Source organism: Mauremys reevesii, linkage group 13 (genome assembly GCF_016161935.1).
Source record: "Mauremys reevesii isolate NIE-2019 linkage group 13, ASM1616193v1, whole genome shotgun sequence".
In the NCBI taxonomy this organism is placed as follows: domain Eukaryota; kingdom Metazoa; phylum Chordata; order Testudines; family Geoemydidae; genus Mauremys; species Mauremys reevesii.
This window is the reverse complement of record NC_052635.1, coordinates 48,053,632-48,066,312: the sequence shown is the minus strand read 5'-3', so window position 1 is coordinate 48,066,312 and position 12,681 is coordinate 48,053,632. Positions and strand designations below refer to the sequence as shown.

General features: G+C 47.7%; 1 long non-coding RNA gene across 1 annotated transcript in view; it reads left to right on the top strand.

Moving 5' to 3' along the window:
- The window catches only part of LOC120380239, a 68,457-nt gene that overhangs the window by 50,679 nt on the left and 5,097 nt on the right, over positions 1–12,681 (top strand). The window contains exon 2 of the long non-coding RNA XR_005587664.1: positions 9,354–9,457. This is a non-coding gene — a long non-coding RNA (uncharacterized LOC120380239). The remainder of the gene's footprint in view (positions 1–9,353; positions 9,458–12,681) is intronic.

Below are 12,681 nucleotides of genomic sequence, written 5' to 3'. Positions count from 1 at the left end.
TCTCCTGGAGACTTCACTTTTATTCATTAGTGGCCTCTTTAAGATAAAGTTGAGTCTGCTTGGAAGTCCCTGTTAACTTCTGGTTGTACAGCAAAACCTATTGTCTTCTAAACGTAGGGTCAGTTACTTCAATGAACATGAAATCGTCTGTCTCGGGGGGTTGGGAATCAGCAGGGCCTACGTGCGGGCCCTTCTCCTGTGCCAATAGGAGAGCCCCTCCCGCTGGTGCAGCTAGTGGCGTCACTGCTGCAGCCTTTTAAGCGTAGCCACGCCCTTGGAGTGGTTAGCAAAGTCCCCCTCTCCTGCAGGGCAACTGCATTGTCTACAGGCAGCCCCCCACCTCAGCTGTGGCTGCATTTCAGTGGCTGGTGAAAGACTTTCTTGGCTGTGTGCACATTGCTCTCTGGTTTGCATGTGATGATACAGTAACAGTGTTAAAAGAGAACTGGATAAAATCATGGTGGTGAAGTCCATTAATGGCTATTGGCCAGGATGGGTAAGGAATGGTGTCCCTAGCCTGTTTGTCAGAGGATGGAGATGGATGGCAGGAGAGAGATCACTTGATCATTACCTGTTAGGTTCACTCCCTCTGGGGCACCTGGCATTGGCCACTGTCAGCAGACAGGATACTGGGCTGGATGGACCTTTGGTCTGACCCAGTCTGGCCGTTCTGATGGTCTTAGTATCCCTGGGGATTTTAATTCTTCATCGGCTTGGTAATCTGCTAAATTCAGTCCATTGCAATGGGTCTCCCAGTTATTAGTGTGATCTCGTCAGGCTCTGGGGCATCTTTGCAAATCCCCGGTGCCCAACAGTGACACTTTGCCAGGGAGTTGGCTTTGACCTAACAGATATTGATTACTGAAGAACTGGCCCCAGTGACAGCAGTCAGCTCTTCTTGAATCCTAGCTGAGGAACCTGCAGCAGCGTTGGCTGTGACGGGCCCTTGGAAAGGTCAGCATTGGCAGTAGGTTCAGCCTGTTAAGTTTTTGGAGGGCGTGCTCCAGTCCAATCCAAAAGCACAACTGATTGAATAAGCCCCGGCATGCGGCCCTCTGGTGTGCCAAGGCAGGGGATGCCAGCTTTGCTGGTTGTCATTTGTTAGCGCTGCTGGGAGGAACAGAAAGATTGCAGAGCAAGACAAACAAGTGACAGGTTGAGTTATAAAACAGGCCCAAGGTTTCTTTTGAAAATTGAAATACATAAATCTAACTTAGGTCAAATTGCAACCTCCCAAGTGCCACTTCCAAAACAGTTCAAGGCAAAAAAACCTGATTGGAAATGGTCTTGCTCAATTCTCCTTGGAGCCTAAGTGTCTTTGAACCTGTTTATCCCTGAGGAATTTGACACCTCTGTGATATTTGAAAGTAAGTCCCCAAGAGTCTGCTAGAGAAAACAAACGGCCTCTGTTTGCCCGTTAGTTACTTGATTTGTAACGATACCTTTGCACCTATCTTCCAAGGATCTCAAAGTGCTTTCAAACATGAGTGCATGAGCCTCACAACCTCAGCAGGAGAGCTACAGAATTTATTGGCCACATGTTTCAGTGGCTAAACAGAAACAGAGAGAGGTTAAAATGACTTTCCCTCTTCCTTTAGTCCCTGGAGTTTCAAACAATGGCCTTTGTGTTTACCAGCAAGGTGGTCAGGGTAATAACTGTACAATTGAAACTTTCCAGCAGGCAGCCAGAGAATGGAGCTTTCCCTGACTCAGCTAATTTTGTGGAAAACCCAAACCTTGGCTTCCCCTCACTCACTGAGCTCAGACTGTGTCTGATTTTGGACCTTTGACCCTGCGCCGGCCCTGTTGTTCCAACTAATCTGAAGCCGCTTTACAGTTTTTCCCCAGATCTTTGCTGTCTGCCTTTTTTGCAGGGGAGAGAAGTGGGGATGGTGGAGATTCCTCTCTGTTCTTGAAGGGAAATAGCATCTAACAAAGTCTGCTCCAGTGCCAGAGGCCCCATTTTGGCTTGTAATTAAAAGTAAATAAATTGCTGAAGCAGATTGAAATGCGGTTGGAAGCTACTTGAGTAAAAGTGTTTTTCTGATCACCGTTTAGCTGGCCACGGTGTTGAAGGTTCCTTGGTCTATTCGTTCACTTGCCCAAATGAAATCCATAGATGTGAATGGTGAGTTGCAGACCAGATCCAGATGTGAACTCTGTGACTAGCCACTCTCTTTATCATGAGCTGAATCCAACTTCTGGGTCGAACACTTCCAGGCAGCCCTCTGACTGTGTGTGCCAGGCATGTGGCCCCTGCAACCCCCGGCTGCTTCCGCTTAACCCAAGGGCCAGGCAGGTCCCTGGCTACCCCGAGGATACAGGGAGTGGTTTGCTCCCACTCCATTACTGCACCAAAGGCAGGACTAGAGCTGCAGAGAACCAGGCCTGTTCTCTCCCCTCCCTCTGGCCCCACGTGTGCGCAGCTCCGAGAAGCAGAGCCAGAGGTCTGTTCCTGAAGCACAAACGCCACAGAGCAGCGGAACATCGACATTTCTCTGTCTCGCCTGCAGTGTCCCTGGGGGTGATTCTTTTCCACTTGTCACAATGCTGTGGGTGCATCTACCATCCGTACTGAGTCAGGTCAGCACTCCCCACAGGAGCAAGGCAGAACAGAAACAGCTAGAGAACTTTGCCAGCTTTTGGGATAACAAAAAGAGGAACATACATGGTGACCTTGATTCAACCTCATATAGCTGTCAGCGTGGTTTCTTGCAACAGGTTCAGAGCTGGGTGTTTATTGGCAATAAGCTTCAGAATTTTCACAGAACGTCTGATGCAGCTTTCTTGTTTAAAAAAGTCTCGGAGTGGACTTTGTCAGGTCAGTAGATGTTATTAAAAAGTCACCATGTATCCACAACTGCCACACAAGGCTATTAGAGAGATTGCAGTATTTCCTGTTGGATGTGTATATTGGACCAGGAAGAGAATCATCACTCAGCCAGATTCTAAACTCAGATACATGCGCCGGCGTAAATCTAGTGCAACTCGGTTGATTCCAGTGGCGCTATTTCAGACATAAGCTTGTGCAAAAGAGATCTGAATCTGTCCTTCCCCCGATATACAATATCACAAAAACACACACACACACATATTCCTTGTGCGGCCTCATCTGGAATATTGTGTTCACTCCTGGAGGGAATTCAGAGAAGAGCAACAGCAATGATTAAGGGGAGTGGGGGGACTGACGCAGGAGGAAAAGGATCAAGTGAGCTAAACATGCACAGCGTGGCTAAGCCATGATAGCAGCCCACGGGTATTGGAAGGGTGTACAGTGGGGGAAGAGTTTATACAGCGGAAGTGAGAGGGGAGAGTAGAGCGAGGCGTAATGGAATGAACTGAAGAGAGAGACAATGTAGGTTGAATAAGTAATTCAAATACTCATGAAACTTCCTGCCAGCAGGGTCCATTAGGCTGTGGAGCAGTGTCTCAATGGAAAGGGTTGGAACACCCTTTGCTGGGGACAATTGAAGCTAGACAGGATAACATCAACATGACTCAAGGAACAATCCTGCATTGGCTGGGGGATGCACCAGCCGTTCAATGGGGTCTTTCTTCCATTTCCAACTCTGATGATTCTATGAAATAAGTCTGGGAGCCTCCCCCAGCTCACATGGGCTTTGGGGTATAGTTATCTCTGTGCTGACTTGTATTTTGTGCTGCTCTGGCTCCAGTCTTTACTGACTCACTTCCTCCATTCTGACCATATATTACTGGCTAGTGAACTCATTTGCCTATTTTGTGTCTTGTTTCAGGACCTTAGGTCAAGTGGCTTCTTGCTGACACACACTAGAAAGCTTCCTGTAGAGACCATCGCACTTGCTATAGCAGCAGAGAGTTGGCGGCATGTTTGCAGTGTAGTCCGGGGCGCTGAATGAAGACTGGTGCTTTGCTGCGCGTCCCAGCTATTGCACTATTTGAAGGGGGACTGCTGTTTGATTAGCACAATTCTTCAATAACCTCATTAGACATCAAAACCATCACCTCTGCCAGGCCGGGTAGTGCACTTGTCCGCTATTGACTCAGCTGTGGGAAACTGGAAACATTCTCTATATTGTGCTTCATTCACTGTAGCTGGTTTGGAACCATCTCCAAGATTGTGGCTTCTTTTCTATAACTACAGAGCTAAGTAGCCCAGCTGGTGTCTCCACTTCAGCAAAACATGCGTGGTCCTTGCATCCACTGTCTCTTCACTTTGTGTGGCAATTTTCTAAGCTTCCACCCTTCTGCAGTGTGGCGTGATGAGAAATCCAGCTCCCATGGCCATTTCACTGCAGTGGGCTTGGGCAGATCCCCACCAAGAAGACTTACATAAGAACATAAGAATCAGACCAAAGGTCCATCGACAGTGGCCAATGCCAGGTGCCCCTGAGGGAGTGAACCTAACAGGCAATGATCAAATGATCTCTCTCCTGCCATCCATCTCCATCAAAGGAACTGAACTGCAGACACTCCCCAGAGAACCCATCTCAGGCTTTCACAAGTGCGTGTGTTACACCCTTAATCACACGGCTCAGCTTTCGAAGGAGAACTTTTATTCTGGGAATCCCAACCTTTTCCTTTAAGACCTTCTTGCAGCCAGAGACCTCCTCCGTGCCTAGCTACCGGCTAGCTTTCACTTGTGGCAGCCTGCCAGCCACACAAGTCTCTCATGCCTCGTGCCCCCACCCTGTTCTTAGAGGGGCAGCTCCCATTTCTGTTGTTATATAATTTATATCACTATTACCAGAACAACAAATACAGCACTGAGCAGGCACTCAAAATGGTGACTAAATATAAACAATATGAATCTATTTCTAAAACCTCCCTTCCAGGGTCCTCACGCATACGGGGCGGGGAACTTGGAGACTGTTCGCTTGGGACTCTGCAGTGAGAGTTGTTGCTGGACTTGGTAATGGAAGGCTCCCAGTGACGTGGGTGCAACTTGGCAGCCCCAGAACAGCACTTACATTTTGCACAGTGCTTCATGCTGGTTAAGCTAATGTCAGACGTCTCCTACCGGCGTCCGAGTGTGGGCTGGCCTGTATTACATCGAAGGTACTGATTGCTTCGGTAGTGATGAGTGAGGCACTGTGTTGGTAGTGGAATGGTGAGCGCTGGGGATGCAGTGCAAACAGACACTCCGCGAGGAAGCGCAGCTCTTTTCCAGTTATCTACATAGCCAGGATTAGTCCATGGTTCTTTACAACCCTACGGAGACTGGCACCCACTGAACTAATACACTGGTATTTTATTTACATGCAGCGAGTTTTGTTCAGTCTAAACCAACTTCTTACTGGAAACAATGATGGGCTCTCTCTCTCCCATGGGAAGAGCTTGTGGGGTGTGGGGAGGAGAAGACACTCCCTCCGCCCCCCAGATTATCCCATAGGGGAGAAGGGCAGGGTGTGCCCACCATGGGATAAGGAGGGAGTTCCATGGCCAGAACCTGCAGATCTGCTACACACAGTAGGTCATGAGCACTGCATTGGCTCTGGGCCACCCGACCTCACCTCCAGCTCCTGGGCAGCACCGCCCTGCGGTGCCAGGGATGTGCCCATGGTATCTGTCCATTGAGCGTGTCGTTGAGGGGAGGGGGAGTCTGGAACATGGGGCAGGGGAGAGACTGTACTGAAGTGAATACAGATTCCCTTCTGGGGGAACAACATGGGTCTCCACTAGCTCCATTCCTTCACTTCCCACCTGTCTCCCCTGCTTCGATCCCTGATGTCAGAGAGAGCTCGCCACAGAGCCTGTGGAGGCAACGGACACTTCCGCTTTCCCCAGAGATAGGGTGAGATGCAGGCACAATGGACACCAGCTGGGTTACTTAGCTCTGTTACAGAGAAGAAGACACAATCTTAGAAATCGTTTCAAACAATGGGCTCCTCCAATAATACCTGGATCTTGCTGGGGAATGAGGCCCCTGCCAATGCTTGTAAATTGTGACCGTAGTTTTGCTTCTTAGATTCAGTGGGTTAGTTTCTGTCTGTTGCGCCTTCTCTCTTCTCTTTTACATCTAAGATTGATTAGCTTTTCCCTTGGAAAGAGAATCATTTTCTCAAAGCCTCTGGGGGCCACCAGTCTTTGGACTGCAAAAAAACCCCATCTCAGCCTAAAATAATTGTTCACTTGAAATGCCTTCAAGCCCAGCTCACCTCCCACTTCCAGGACACTCTGCAGAGCTGTTGGAGATCTCGGAGAGATTTGCCACCACTGAGACCTCACGCTGAAGCTCTTGACAAATGATTTTGCCATTTCAGGGATGGGGAAGAAACATTCATTAACTCCTGCACTTGGCTTCCAGAAAGGTTACAGCTTAATTGGTCAGACTGTCAGCTATAAATCAAGTACTGAAAGGGAAGGAGACACAAGGAAAGGTTTTACAAGAGGATGCAAAGGCTTTTCTTGGGAGGATCCATCCAAATGAGTGCAGAAAACCGAGGGCAGGCAGGACAGCTGAGAATCTGAGAGAATCTTAGAACAACACTGCACCCTTCCTGGCTTGCCAGCGGCTCTCCAGTCTGCTCTCAGTTACTGGCTGGGCAGCAAGACGAACATTTTTGCAAGAAAAGAAAATCAGTAATTTTATTGAAAAATTTCCATGAGTTTTTAAAATAAAAATAACATGAGAATTGTTTTAGAAAATATTCATGTCGGTTAAGTGGGAAAACCCCCACCATGCTTCTGTGATTTTTTCATCTATAAAGACAGCAGCACAAAATCCAGATGCCTTTTCATGGCGTAGATGCCACCCATAAGGCATTCCCAGGCAGATCATGTACCTTAAACACTAATGGGCCCAATTCTCCTTTACACAGTTCTGGCAGTGCAAAAGAGCCTTGAAGTGGATCTGAGACTGCTGGGTTCAGAGTTTCTGGACCCATTGACATTCCCATTGGTGGAGCTTCAGCTGGTGGCTGTGTGGGAAAAGGGAGAAGCGAAGAGATTTCCAGGAACATGCAGGTTTCCCTAGAGATCCCAGCTGGTTTGTGCATTCTCAATGCGCTGATGCTCGAGTGCACATTCCCACAGAGCACAGGAATTGGGGCTTCCCCAGACGTGGCTATCCCCTGTTCCCACCCAAAGGTCAGGACTGGTCAGATTTCAGGGTTTGTCTCTGATTAGAAGCCGGGTGTGGTGACTGATTTAGCAATAGATTAAAACAAAGTGAAAGGAGGCCGTGGATGGCCCAAGGGATTGGTAGAGGACAGTGGGTTCTCTCTAGGTCGCTGGCTGGTACTACACAGGCTGGTGCCTTCTTGGCGTGAGATTCACATCACAGCCAGCTCCTTTGTTTGTGATTTCGGCAAAGAGGCAAAGGAGTAAGCAGGCCACGCAGCCTGACTGATGCTTCACCCTAAAACAGACTGTGGCGGGCCATTGTCAGGGGACGAGGAAAGGCAGGTTGCCCTGCCAGTGACCTGTAGGTAAATCAAGGCTGTCCTTGCCTAGCCCTGGCAATCCAGCACCTTTCACGAACACGGAGTTCACCAGGAACAAATAACCTCCCCACAACCGCTGTTCTCCAAGGAAGGCCTCTGCCAAAGTCAGTTGTGAGACAGGTGCAGATGTCAGCTCAGCTATTTTGCCAACTGGCATACGCTAAACTGTGAACAATTAGATTCTAGATGACATTGAGCAGGCAATGGCTGATTGGGCCGGGAGCCCTCTTTGCTACTCAGGTGTGTTGGAAACATTCATAATCCCCAACAAGCCAAAACCAACAGGCATGGTCCTTTGAAGGACACTGCAGCGCCTTCACTGCCATTCGCCTGATCCATCGGGGAACAGGCCATTCAGAAGGAAGAAGAAGGGGGTTTACAAAATGTTCCTAGGTAGAAATCAGTGGCAATGTCTTACTGACGGACAGAACAGGACAGCACAGCACCTGCGCTTAGCGCCAGCCTCAGCGACTCCTACTATCCACCTACTGAGGCTCGTCTCCCTAACACTGCCTGCCTGAAAGCGAAGCAGTGCAGGACAGAGTGTACTGCTCAGTGGTTGACATTCAGAGTCAGGATCAAGTGATACCTGTGCAGTCTGGTAGCCGGCAAGTCAATTGGTATTAGAGGGAGACCAGGCAGTGGTCAGAGTTCTCGCAGGGGGTCTGTAGCCAGGAGAGCCAGTCGAGGGGGGCAGGTTGGCAGAATAGGCAGGGGAGGTCAGGCCAGGTGGCAAGGCAGAATCAGGAGAGACAGCAGGTCAGCAAGGCAGGGGCAGATGAGAAAGGTTACTGATTGATTCTTAAATTGGGGAGGGTTGTGTGTCTTTCCCTCTCACACGTGTTTTGTCAGTTCTGTTTAAATCGGTGGAGTGTTAGATTTATTCTGTCTCTGGATCTTCACTCAGACATCCCTACCACTTAAATACAGGCAATGAATGCATGACACCAAGCCAGAGGCTTCCCTCTTGACCACAGGCTGATAGTGGCCTGACCTGAATCAGCTCATCTGTATTCACAATGCCCTGGTCCCAGAGGCTCCTCCAGACATCTGCTGTGCAGCCCTTTTTGTTTCCTGGAGCATGTAGGTTTCCCGAGACACCCTTTGCTGCAACCAGGTCTCGGCACAGCCCCTTACTGGCAAAGTTTGGGTCACTTGCTTACTTATTCATTTCCTGGATGCAATAAGAAAGTGTGTGTGGTGTGTGCACATGGGCCTGTGTGTGTGTGTGTGTGTTAATCTATGTGCAATTTATATGTAAGGGGGAAAAAGTCACAAGTAAGAGCCAAGCACAGGAGACACCTGGAACCAGTCATTACAAGCCCTCGTTGCTTAGGACCTCTTGCTTACACAGGATTCTAGACTGATTCACAAAACTTTGGCCGTATTGGGATGCATCTTCAAAAAATTATTTATCATCTGATACTGAACGTCGCAGACAATTTGTCTAGATTGGAAAGGGCAACATTTTCATCAGAAGGCCCAACTCGTGTGCCTAGAAAATACTCCCTTCATAGCATTTGCACATGCAGACAAGCACTATGTCTCCACATAAACAAATGCAAGCCTGAGCAGTGCATGCCCCTTTTCAAAACAGGTCGCTTTCAGCTCAGCTGTACTGAGCGATCCAAGATACCAGTGCCGAGGGAGTGCCCACACTTTATGCCCTGCGGTGACATGTGCCAAATCCAGCTGATACTGAGTCATTAGCACGGCCCCTGCACATGGCTAGGGTAAGGTTTCTGTGCATGTGAAATGTGGCATTTATTTGAGAGTGAGATCAACTACAATTAGGAAATGGCTCTAAACTGCAACTTGTGACCTTTGAAGTTTAGGATGGCTGCAGAATCCAGACTGAACTACTTCAAGTAAATGGTGTTGACTGAGAGCTCGATTTAAGACAGTGTAAATATATTTAATGTTTTGCAGGAAAGAAAGGAAGGGGGTGACAAGGAGACAGACCATCCTTACGCAAAGGGAGGGAACTCAGCGAAGGAATTTGGAGGGCTGCCTTTCAAATGGTTAGCAGGCAGGTAAGATTCATAGCTCTCAAAATAAGAGCCCCCAAGCCCAGCTGATGTTCCTTCTGCCAGCTGGGTTGGAACTGGATCAAGAGAAGGCAACATCTGATGAGACTACCTGAGAGAACCTACTTAATATGTCTCATGAAACACTCTGGGTCTGCACTGTCCAAGGACCGCAACTGTGAATGGGGTGCAGAGAAGGGCCGGGCACGTGAAAGGGACTGTCGGGTTGCTGGATTTAAGAACCTGAGGGAAAAGGACACTGCCCACCCTACTTGGGGGTGGGTCTTTTGTTCATGGTTTACGTTTATGAGCCCTGTTTGTGGTGGTTCCCCAAATTAATGCTGCATTATTTCCTTCCTTTTATTAAAAGTGTTTTGCTACACTCAGACTCTGTGCTTGCGAGAGGGGAAATATTGCCTTTGAGAGGCACCCGGCGGGTGGGGTGTAATTGTCCCAGGTCACTGGGTGGGGGCTCGAGCTGGTTTTTGTTGTATTGGTGAAAAGGAACCCCATGATACTGAACCCCGCCCTTCCTGCTACCCACTCTGACTGGCAGAAGGGTTACACAAGAAAATCATGATGTGCATTCCTAGAAAGAATAAATCACGCTTATTCCTTCCTTGGCCTTAGCACAGGACAGGAATCTCTGTGCAGCACAAGCCTTCAGCTGGCACATGGAGGTGGAAGTCATTGGCTGCATCTTGAATCTAATGGCTTCGGAAATGCCCTTATGTGGCCACCTCCATGTTCTTTGTGGCGGGAAGCTGTACCGAGGTCATTTAATCACTAGCCTGCAAGTTGGTGGTTGCCTAGGGACTAGTGATCATGACCTGATTGCATTCAATCCGGGAAAACAGAGGGCAGTCCCAGCCAGGAGGAATAAAAAGGTTTGGTGCTTCACAGTGGTCAGTGTCCCAAAGCTGAGGAAAACTATGAACAAAATTGATTGGGAGGAAAATTTTACACAGAAAAATGCAAATGAAAATAGTGAGTTCTTGAAGCAGAGTTTATTAGGAGGCCCAAAAGCCAGGACTCTACCTCAAGGAAGCAAAAATTTGGCTAAAAGCCCTCCTGGTCCAGTGGAGTAGTGAAAGCAGCAATTAGAAATAAAAAAAGCCACATATAACAAATGTGAGTGTGAGAGAGAGACAGAGAGAGAGAGAGAGAGAGAGAAATGGATAGCTCACGATATAAATCAGAAGTTATGAAGTATAGAAAATTGATAAAGGAAGCTAAAGATATTACAGAAAAACTCTATGTCTCGGAGGGGTAAGGACAATACTAAGGAGTTTTTTTAAGTGAATTAGGAACAGAAGAAATCCTAGCAATGATATAGGCCAATTACTAGAAGGAAATAGTAAAACAGTTAATGCAGAAAAAGTAGAAATGTTCAATAAATATTTCAATGTTCAATGAACATTTCTGTATTTGGAAAGAAGCAGGATGATATGTATGTATCACATGATGAATGGAGTACTTTCCAGTCTATTAGTAACCAAGGAGTATGTTAAACAACATGTACTAGGGATAAATATTTGTATATCAGCAGCCTGGATAACTTGCACACAAGAGTCTGAAACGAGGTGGCAGAAAATCTCTCTCTCTCTCTCTCTCTCTGATGTTCATTTTTAGTAAAACCTGAAATATCGGGGAAATTCCAGAGGACTGGAAGAGAGCTAATTTTGTGCCAACATTCAAAAAGGGCAAGCAGGATGACTGGCCAGTTAGCCTGACATCAGTCCTGGGCAAAATAATAGAAAATCTGATATAGGATTTAATTAATAAAGAATTAAAGGAATATAATTAATGCCAGGCAACAAGTGTTACAGAAAATGTCTTGTCCAACAAACCTGATTTCATCTTGGATGAGGTTACAAGTTTGGTTGCTAAGGATAACTGCCTGGATGTCACAGACTTGGACTTTTGTAAGGAATTTGACTTTGTACTGCATGACATTTCGATTAAAAATTAGTGCTACACCATATCAATAAATCACCCATTAAATGGCTTGTGAATTGGCAAACGGACCGATCTCAAGTAGTTGTCAATGGGGAATCACCTTCAAATGGGAGTGTTTTTCGTGGGGTTCTGCAGGGACCAGCGCTGGTCCCAACAGTATTTGACATTTTCATCAGTTACCTGGAAGTAAATGTAAAATCACTGCCAATAAAATTTGCAGATGACACAAAGATTCGCTGAGTAGTAAAAATGATGAGGACGGGGCTGTCAGACAGAGCAGTCATGGTTACTTGGTCTGCTGGGTCCATTTTAATAGAATGTGTTTTAATACAGATAAATGCACAGTTACATGTCTCGGGACGGGAATGCAGAGCACCCCTACAGACTGGAAAGCAGGGACTCTGAAAAGGATCTAGTGGTCACGGTGCACCAGCAACTCACCAGGAGCTCCCCGTGCGATGCTGGGACAGATGGGGCTAATGTGATCCTTGGAGATCTAAACAGGGGAGAAGTGAGTCAGAGCAGGGAGCTAATTTACCTCTGTAAAGGGCACTGGTGAGACCGATATGGATCCCGTGTCAGCTCTGAGGTCCACATTTTGGACAAGGTGCAGAAAAGAGGCACAAGGGCTGGACAAAATGGCTGAAAATGAGCCAGTGACTGAGCTCAATCTGCTTTGCTTATCGGAACGAAGGCTGAGAGGTGACTTTGTACAGTGTGTCAATCCTGCGTCCGAAAGGGCTCTTAGAGGAGAAAAGCAGCCTGAGAGCCCGTGGCTGGACGCTTCTGTCTGGAAGATGCTTCTGCCAGGCATAAGTGGGTTGTTTCAATACAGGGACAATGGAGAGAAATGTGAGGTCTGTGATCTAGGTCAGACCAGATTATCTCACAGTCCCTTCTGGGCTTGAACTCCCTACGTTTATGCAGAAGCTCAGACTAGTAACCAGACTGGTCCCTCCTCGCCTTACAGTCCAGGAAGGACAGTGACCTGACTCCACAGGCCTGGAAGCAGGTCCTCTCGTTCCATTGCCAGCTGGCTGTGGGGGAAAGGATGGAACCAAACACAATGCACCCTTCTGAACTGACGAGGGGATGGGGAAAGGAGGAGGAGGCAGCGCAGTATGAGAGAGGAGCCTGGATTGGAATGTTTTTTTAAAAAGAAAAACACTTGAGACTTCACCAAAATCCTTCCCAGGCAAACACCCGGGGCTGGATTTTTAAACCACTCAGACATGAGATTCCTGTGATGACACATGAAAACTGGGTAACAG